Raw genomic sequence first — 7,604 nt, 5'->3', positions numbered from 1 at the left:
GTTGTGGTTGTCGTAGGAGCTGAAGATGTAGTTGTTGTAGCAGGAGCTGCAGTGGTTGTCGTAATAGGTTCTGGAGTTGTAGTGGTCGTTTGAGCAGCAGTTGTTGTAGTTAGAGCTGCAGTGGTTGTCGTAGAGGCAGCTGCTGTGGTTGAAGTAGATGATAAAGTTGTTGTAGGAGCTGCAGTTGTCGTGGGAGCTACAGTTGTTGTAGGTGTAGCTGTTGTGGTTGTCGTAGGAGCTGAAGTTGTAGTTGTTGTAGAAGGTGCTGCAGTCACTGTGGTCGTTAGAACAGCAGTTGTTGTCGTAGGAGCTGCACTGGTTGTCGTAATAGGTTCTGGATTTGCAGTGGTCGTAGGAGCAGCAGTTGTTGTAGTTAGAGCTGCAGTGGCTGTCGAAGAGGCAGCTGCTGTAGTTGAAGTGGACGCTAAAGTTGTTGTAGGAGCTGCAGTTGTTGTAGGTGTAGCTGTTGTGGTTGTTATAGGAGTTGAAGTTGTAGTTGTAGCAGGAGCTGTAGTGGTTGTCGTAATAGGTTCTGGAGTTGTAGTGGTCGTTTGAGCAGCAGTTGTTGTAGTTAGAGCTGCAGTGGTTGTCGTAGAGGCAGCTGCTGTGGTTGAAGTAGATGATAAAGTTGTTGTAGGAGCTGCAGTTGTCGTGGGAGCTACAGTTGTTGTAGGTGTAGCTGTTGTGGTTGTCGTAGGGGCTGAAGTTGTAGTTGTTGTAGAAGGTGCTGCAGTCACTATGGTCGTTAGAACAGCAGTTGTTGTCGTAGGTGCTGCACTGGTTGTCGTAATAGGTTCTGGAGTTGCAGTGGTCATAGGAGCAGCAGTTGTTGTAGTTAGAGCTGCAGTGGCTGTCGAAGAGGCAGCTGCTGTGGTTGAAGTGGACGCTAAAGTTGTTGTAGGAGCTACAGTTGTTGTAGTTGCTGTTGTTGTGGTTGTCGTAGGAGCTGAAGTTGTAGTTGTAGCAGGAGCTGTAGTGGTTGTCGTAATAGGTTCTGGAGTTGTAGTGGTCATTTGAGCAGCAGTTGTTGAAGTTAGAGCTGCAGTGGTTGTCGTAGAGGCAGCTGCTGTGGTTGAAGTAGATGATAAAGTTGTTGTAGGAGCTGCAGTTGTCGTGGGAGCTACAGTTGCTGTAGGTGTAGCTGTTGTGGTTGTCGTAGGAGCTGAAGATGTAGTTGTTGTAGCAGGAGCTGCAGTGGTTGTCGTAATAGGCTCTGGAGTTGTAGTGGTCGTTTGAGCAGCAGTTGTTGAAGTTAGAGCTGCAGTGGTTGTCGTAGAGGCAGCTGCTGTGGTTGAAGTAGATGATAAAGTTGTTGTAGGAGCTGCAGTTGTCGTGGGAGCTACAGTTGTTGTAGGTGTAGCTGTTGTGGTTGTCGTAGGGGCTGAAGTTGTAGTTGTTGTAGAAGTTGTTGCAGTTACTGTGGTCGTTAGAACAGCAGTTGTTGTCGTAGGAGCTGCACTGGTTGACGTAATAGGTTCTGGAGTTGCAGTGGTCGCAGGAGCTGCAGTGGTTGTCGTAATAGGTTCTGGAGTTGTAGTGGTCGTTTGAGCAGCAGTTGTTGTAGTTAGAGCTGCAGTGGTTGTCGTAGAGGCAGCTGCTGTGGTTGAAGGTGTAGCTGTTGTGGTTGTCGAGGGAGCTGAAGTTGTAGTTGTAGCAGGAGCTGTAGTGGTTGTCGTAATAGGTTCTGGAGTTGTAGTGGTCGTTTGAGCAGCAGTTGTTGTAGTTAGAGCTGCAGTGGTTGTCGTAGAGGCAGCTGCTGTGGTTGAAGTAGATGATAAAGTTGTTGTAGGAGCTGCAGTTGTCGTGGGAGCTACAGTTGTTGTAGGTGTAGCTGTTGTGGTTGTCGTAGGAGCTGAAGTTGTAGTTGTTGTAGAAGGTGCTGCAGTCACTGTGGTCGTTAGAACAGCAGTTGTTGTCGTAGGAGCTGCACTGGTTGTCGTAATAGGTTCTGGAGTTGCAGTGGTCGTAGGAGCAGCAGTTGTTGTAGTTAGAGCTGCAGTGGCTGTCGAAGAGGCAGCTGCTGTGGTTGAAGTGGACGCTAAAGTTGTTGTAGGAGCTGCAGTTGTTGTAGGTGTAGCTGTTGTGGTTGTCGTAGGAGCTGAAGTTGTAGTTGTAGCAGGAGCTGTAGTGGTTGTCGTAATAGGTTCTGGAGTTGTAGTGGTCGTTTGAGCAGCAGTTGTTGTAGTTAGAGCTGCAGTGGTTGTCGTAGAGGCAGCTGCTGTGGTTGAAGTAGATGATAGAGTTGTTGTAGGAGATGCAGTTGTCGTGGGAGCTACAGTTGTTGTAGGTGTAGCTGTTGTGGTTGTCGCAGGAGCTGGAGATGTAGTTGTTGTAGCAGGAGCTGCAGTGGTTGTCGTAATAGGTTCTGGAGTTGTAGTGGTCGTTTGAGCAGCAGTTGTTGTAGTTAGAGCTGCAGTGGCTGTCGAAGAGGCAGCTGCTGTGGTTGAAGTGGACGCTAAAGTTGTTGTAGGAGCTGCAGTTGTTGTAGTTGCTGTTGTGGTTGTTGTAGGAGTTGAAGTTGTAGTTGTAGCAGGAGCTGCAGTGGTTGTCGTAATAGGTTCTGGAGTTGTAGTGGTCGTTTGAGCAGCAGTTGTTGTAGTTAGAGCTGCAGTGGTTGTCGTAGAGGCAGCTGCTATGGTTGAAGTAGATGATAAAGTTGTTGTAGGAGCTGCAGTTGTTGTAGGTGTAGCTGTTGTGGTTGTCGTAGGCGCTGAAGTTGTAGTTGTTGTAGAAGGTGCTGCAGTCGCAGCGGTTGTAAGAATAACAGTTGTTGTTTCAGGAACTGCAGTGGTTGTCGTAATAGGTTCTGGAATTGTAGTGGTCGTTGGAGCAGCAGTTGTCGTAGAGGCAGCTGCTGTGGTTGACGTAGAAGCTACAATTGTTGTAGCAGGAGCTGCAGCTGTGGTTGTTGTAGTCAGTACAGCAAGTGTAGTGGTCATGGGAGCTACAGTTGTTGGAACTGCAGATGTTGTAGTAGGTGTTGCCGTTGTGGTTGCCGTAGGAGCTGAAGTTGTAGTTGTTGTAGAAGGTGCTGCAGTCGTGGTTGTCGTAAGAACAGCAGTTGTTGTAGTAGGAGCTGCACTGGTTGTCGTGGTAGGTTCTGCAGTCGTAGCAGTCGTGGGAGTAGGTTCTGTCGTAGTAGGTTTTGGAGTTGTAGTGGTCGTAGGAACAGCAGTTGTTATCAGAGCTTCAGTTGTCGTAGGAGTTGCAGGTGGCATGGGAGCTACAGTGGTCATTGTAGGTGTTACCTTTGTAGTGTCCGTAGGAGCTACAGTTGTAGTAGGGTCTGTAGTTGTAGTCATAGTATTAGGTACTGCAGTTGTAGTTGTCGTCGGAGCTGCAGTTGTCGTTGGAGCTGCAGTTGTCGTTGGAGCTAGAGTTGTTGCCGTAGGAGCTGCAGTTGTTGTTGTTGTAATAAGATCTGCAGTTGTCGGATATGCGGTTGTGGAAGAAACTTCATGGATAATCCAACATAAGAACACTGTGGATTGTGAGATGAAGGGTTAAATTGTTTGTTGCGCACAATATCAATATTTCCAAGATTATTCTTCATCTGGATGGTGCAGTTTTTCATATAAAATAAATAAATGTAATTTGTAGCCACACTCCTTATTTCTTTCAGAAAATAAATAATGATGTAAAAATTAAAAAAATAAAGAGTAAATGTTTACCTACAATGCCTTAAGAAAGTGTTCATATCCCTTGACTTATTTCATATTTTGTTGTTTTACAGCCTGAATTCAAAATGTATTAAAAATATATATATATATATATATATATTACCCATCTACACACAATAAGCCATAATGACAAAGTGAAAACATGTTAAGAACATTTTTGCAAATGTATTGAAAATAAAATACAGAATCAATACTTTGTAGAAACACCTTTTGTCAGTCTAAGTGCTTTCCACACCTGGATTGTGCAACATTTGCTCATTATTCTTTTCAAAATTCTTCAAGCTCTGTCAAATTGGTTGTTGATCATTGCTAGACAACCATTTACATAGATTTTCAAGTAGATTCAAGTCAAAACTGGAACATTCACACTGTCTTCTTGATTATGAACTCCAGTGTAGATGTGGCCTCCCTTTTAAGGTTATTGTCCTACTGAAAGGTGAGAATTCATCTCCCAGTGCCTGGTGGAAAGCAGACCTCTCTAGGATCCTCCTCTAGGATTTCGCCTGTGCTTAGCTCCATTCCATTTCTTTTTTATCCTTAAATTCTCCCCAGTCCTTAATGATTATAAACATACACATAACATGATGCATCTACCACTATACTTGAAAATATGGAGTGGTACTCAGTAATGTGTTGTATTGGATTTGCTCCAAACATATTCAGGACAAAAAGTGAATTGCATATTCTGTATAGGTTTCTGTCTTTTCACTCTGTCAATTCGGTTAGTATTGTTGATTAAATACAATGTTGTTGATCCATCCTCAGTTTTCTCCTATTACAGCCATTAAACTGTTTCAAAGTTACCATTGGCCTGATGGTGAAATCGCTGAGAGTTTTCCTTCCTCTCTGGTAACTTAATTAGGAAGGATGCCTGTGTCTTTGTAGTGACTGGGTGTATTGATACACCTTCTAAAGTTGAATTAATAACTTCACCATGCTCAAAGGGATATTCAATGTCTGCTTTTTTGTGAGGCATTGGAAAACCTTCCTGGTCTTTGTGGTTGAATCTGTGTTTGAAATTCACTGCTCGATAACTTACAGATAATTGTATATGTGGGGTACAGAGATGAGTTAGTCACTCAAAAATCATGTTAAACACAGAGTGAGTCCTTGCAACTTATTATGTGACTTGTAAATTACATATTTACTCCTGAACTTATGTAGGCTTGCCATAGCGAAAGGGGTTGAATACTTATGAACTCAAGACATTTCAGCTTTTCATTTTTTATTAATTTGTTTTTAAAAAATTGAAAAACATGACTCCACTTTGACATTATCGGGTACTGACTGTAGGCCAGTGACATAAAAATCTAAATTTAATCCATTCTAAATTCAGGCTGGAATTCAACAACATGTAAAAAGTGAAAGGGTGGGAATACTTTCTGAAGGCACTGTATAATACCTTACCGAGATTAACACACTTGAGTTGTATTTTTTGCTTGTTTACAAGATATCACATTTGTCATTACAGTAAGTAGTGTGTTAATATAATTGAAGAAATATATAGCCGTGTAATTATGTTTACCTCTTACACTTTAGTAATTTTCCCTTTAAATATGTATGTATTTAATCGAGGTGTGACATTTGACAGTAGATTAGGCAACATTTAAAATTTCCCAAACTAAATGTCAAAATATAAACATATTTAGAAAAAAATTATATGCATTGTAACATCATATGCAAAAAAATGACATCATTGCTCATTAGTATAATTATATTTTATGTCACCATCCTGCCTTTTTTATCATTTCTATTTTGATTTCGGATTAATACACTAGTTGACATGAAGTTAGCATTTAGTAAAACAGTTGGAAACATGACTACAGAATGAAATTCAGTGTACTACATACCCATGGTGAAAGTAGCTGTCACTTTCTGTGCCTTCATTTTGAACCCAGTTGATGCAGTTGTTTTCTGAACAGAAAGAAAAATATCAATTTTATTGACTGTTCATATGAACCACTATTAATGAGCAATGGTGGACTCCATTCAAGTTAAACTTAATGTGTAACTTGGTTAGGAAACGTGTGCACTTTAACTCATTTAGGTTTGCCAGATCAAGAGGAATAAAGATCTCAAAAACTTTTCTGTACTTTTTTGTATAGTAGGCTGCTGTAAAAATGAATTTATACATCCTAGTGAAATTTTATAGGAAAATCTAAATTTGTGTATTTTTTCCATGAGAAATCTACCTTTTACTGTTGCACGTCAATCATCGTTACTTCATAAAAGAAGAAAAGTAATTTCTAGTTTTCAAACAGTCTACCAGCACCCAGCAATACACTCTGAAACCTATACATATTCTGTGACAGTAATAGGTGCAGTTCATCAAAAGTGGAGTGTTTTTCCAAATATAACACATAATACATCAAATAATACAGTAAAATCTACATTAGGGTTGCATTTTGTCAAGAGAAATCAGCCTTTTACTACTTAAAAAACATTTGTATTTAAACTTGGCTATCATAAAGTTCATAAATCCAATGTCTGTATTCTTCAAAAGGAAAGGTGGTATATTTAGATGGGAGACATGTTTGTGCCATTCATTATGACAACACAGGACTTGGCTACATGTTATTGTATTCGTATAAAGAAGACAGGAGGATAAATAATTATGCTTAATATCCTCTCACACATATATAAGCTTAGTTTATTATTTTGAAAGGAATCCACATTCATCCATTATACTGATGAATGCATATCACTTAAATCATGTAACCGTTACTTCATAAAAGAGGAAAAGTAATTTCAAGTTTCCAAGCGGTCTGCCAGAAATTCTGAATCCTATATATATTCTGTGACAGTAATAGTTGTAGTTCAACAAAGTGGATGGGTTTTCATATATAACACATACATAATAACCATAATCTTCATAGTTTCAATGTTTCTTATTTACATTATCCATTTAGGACTTGTATCCTTTCTTATAAGCCCATTTTGGGTTTCTCTTCCTCATGTGACATGTGTACCTACCTTGTGTTATATTTTCTATTACATTTTTTTACTGTGTGCAAACAAAATATGTTAAAAAATCTAAGCTTTTCCATGTATAGATTACATTATACAGTAAAGGTCATTACTTACCTACAGAAAACACTTTACTGCCTGTCTCCTTATTTCCGTAATTTCTCCAAATATCAATTGAGGAAGGAATAGGTCAATGACAATAAATAATCACAATATCTAGCTTCTATCCACTCTAAAATGTTATTATCCTTGTAGTTGTGTTTGCCATTTCAATCTTACAGTTGAACTGTTCATTTGTATACTGTCATGCCAATGTATTTCTAGTTTCTATTTATATTCCTCTAGGGCTGTTTTGATGCCACAAATTCTTCACCTTTCAAGTGACGTAAATATTTTGGGAGGCACAAAATATAAGATAAAGATTATGAAAAAAGGGAGGGACAATGGATGGGCGGGTGAATGCATGTGAAAGGTCTTGTGGATAATACTGTTTTTGTTTTTTCCCAAGATACTGACGTGGTATTGAAAACTGGTCAGGTGAAAGAAAACTGGTTAGGTGTTCTGACAAAAAACGTTTGGGAGGGACAAAAGATAATATGAAAAAGGGAGGAACGAAATATGGGCAGGTGAATCTGTTTGCGAGTATAATAACAATTTTGTTTTCCCCACTTACTGACCTTATTGTATTGAAAACTGGTCAGGCACAATTACAATTTGTCTACGTTTTCTATAGTGAAAAACATACTTTTATTTAGTCAGTGGCCTAAGGTTATAATTCAGTCTTTTTCTATTTAACAGTCCTACACTCACACACCTGCTAATTCGTGTATATTTATTATTATTTATTATTAACATAACCTAGCTGTTTCTTCTAACAGTAGATTCAGTTTATGAATCTCTAACAAAAGAGCATCCTCATCAATCTACACACAATACCCCATAATGACAAGGCAAAAA

General features: G+C 39.7%; 1 long non-coding RNA gene across 1 annotated transcript; it reads right to left on the bottom strand.

Moving 5' to 3' along the window:
• Positions 1–2,799: 2,799 nt before the first annotated feature.
• On the bottom strand, positions 2,800–6,998 carry LOC135549070 (uncharacterized). The gene is made up of 3 exons (XR_010456928.1): positions 6,765–6,998; positions 5,531–5,594; positions 2,800–3,481 (listed from the first exon to the last, which is right to left on the bottom strand). It is a non-coding gene; the product is annotated as an uncharacterized LOC135549070 (long non-coding RNA).
• Positions 6,999–7,604: the final 606 nt, after the last annotated feature.

The sequence above is a fragment of the Oncorhynchus masou genome, chromosome 12, assembly GCF_036934945.1.
Source record: "Oncorhynchus masou masou isolate Uvic2021 chromosome 12, UVic_Omas_1.1, whole genome shotgun sequence".
Lineage (NCBI taxonomy): Eukaryota > Metazoa > Chordata > Actinopteri > Salmoniformes > Salmonidae > Oncorhynchus > Oncorhynchus masou.
Note: the sequence above shows the minus strand (reverse complement) of the source record. Positions and strands in the feature narration are given on the sequence as shown.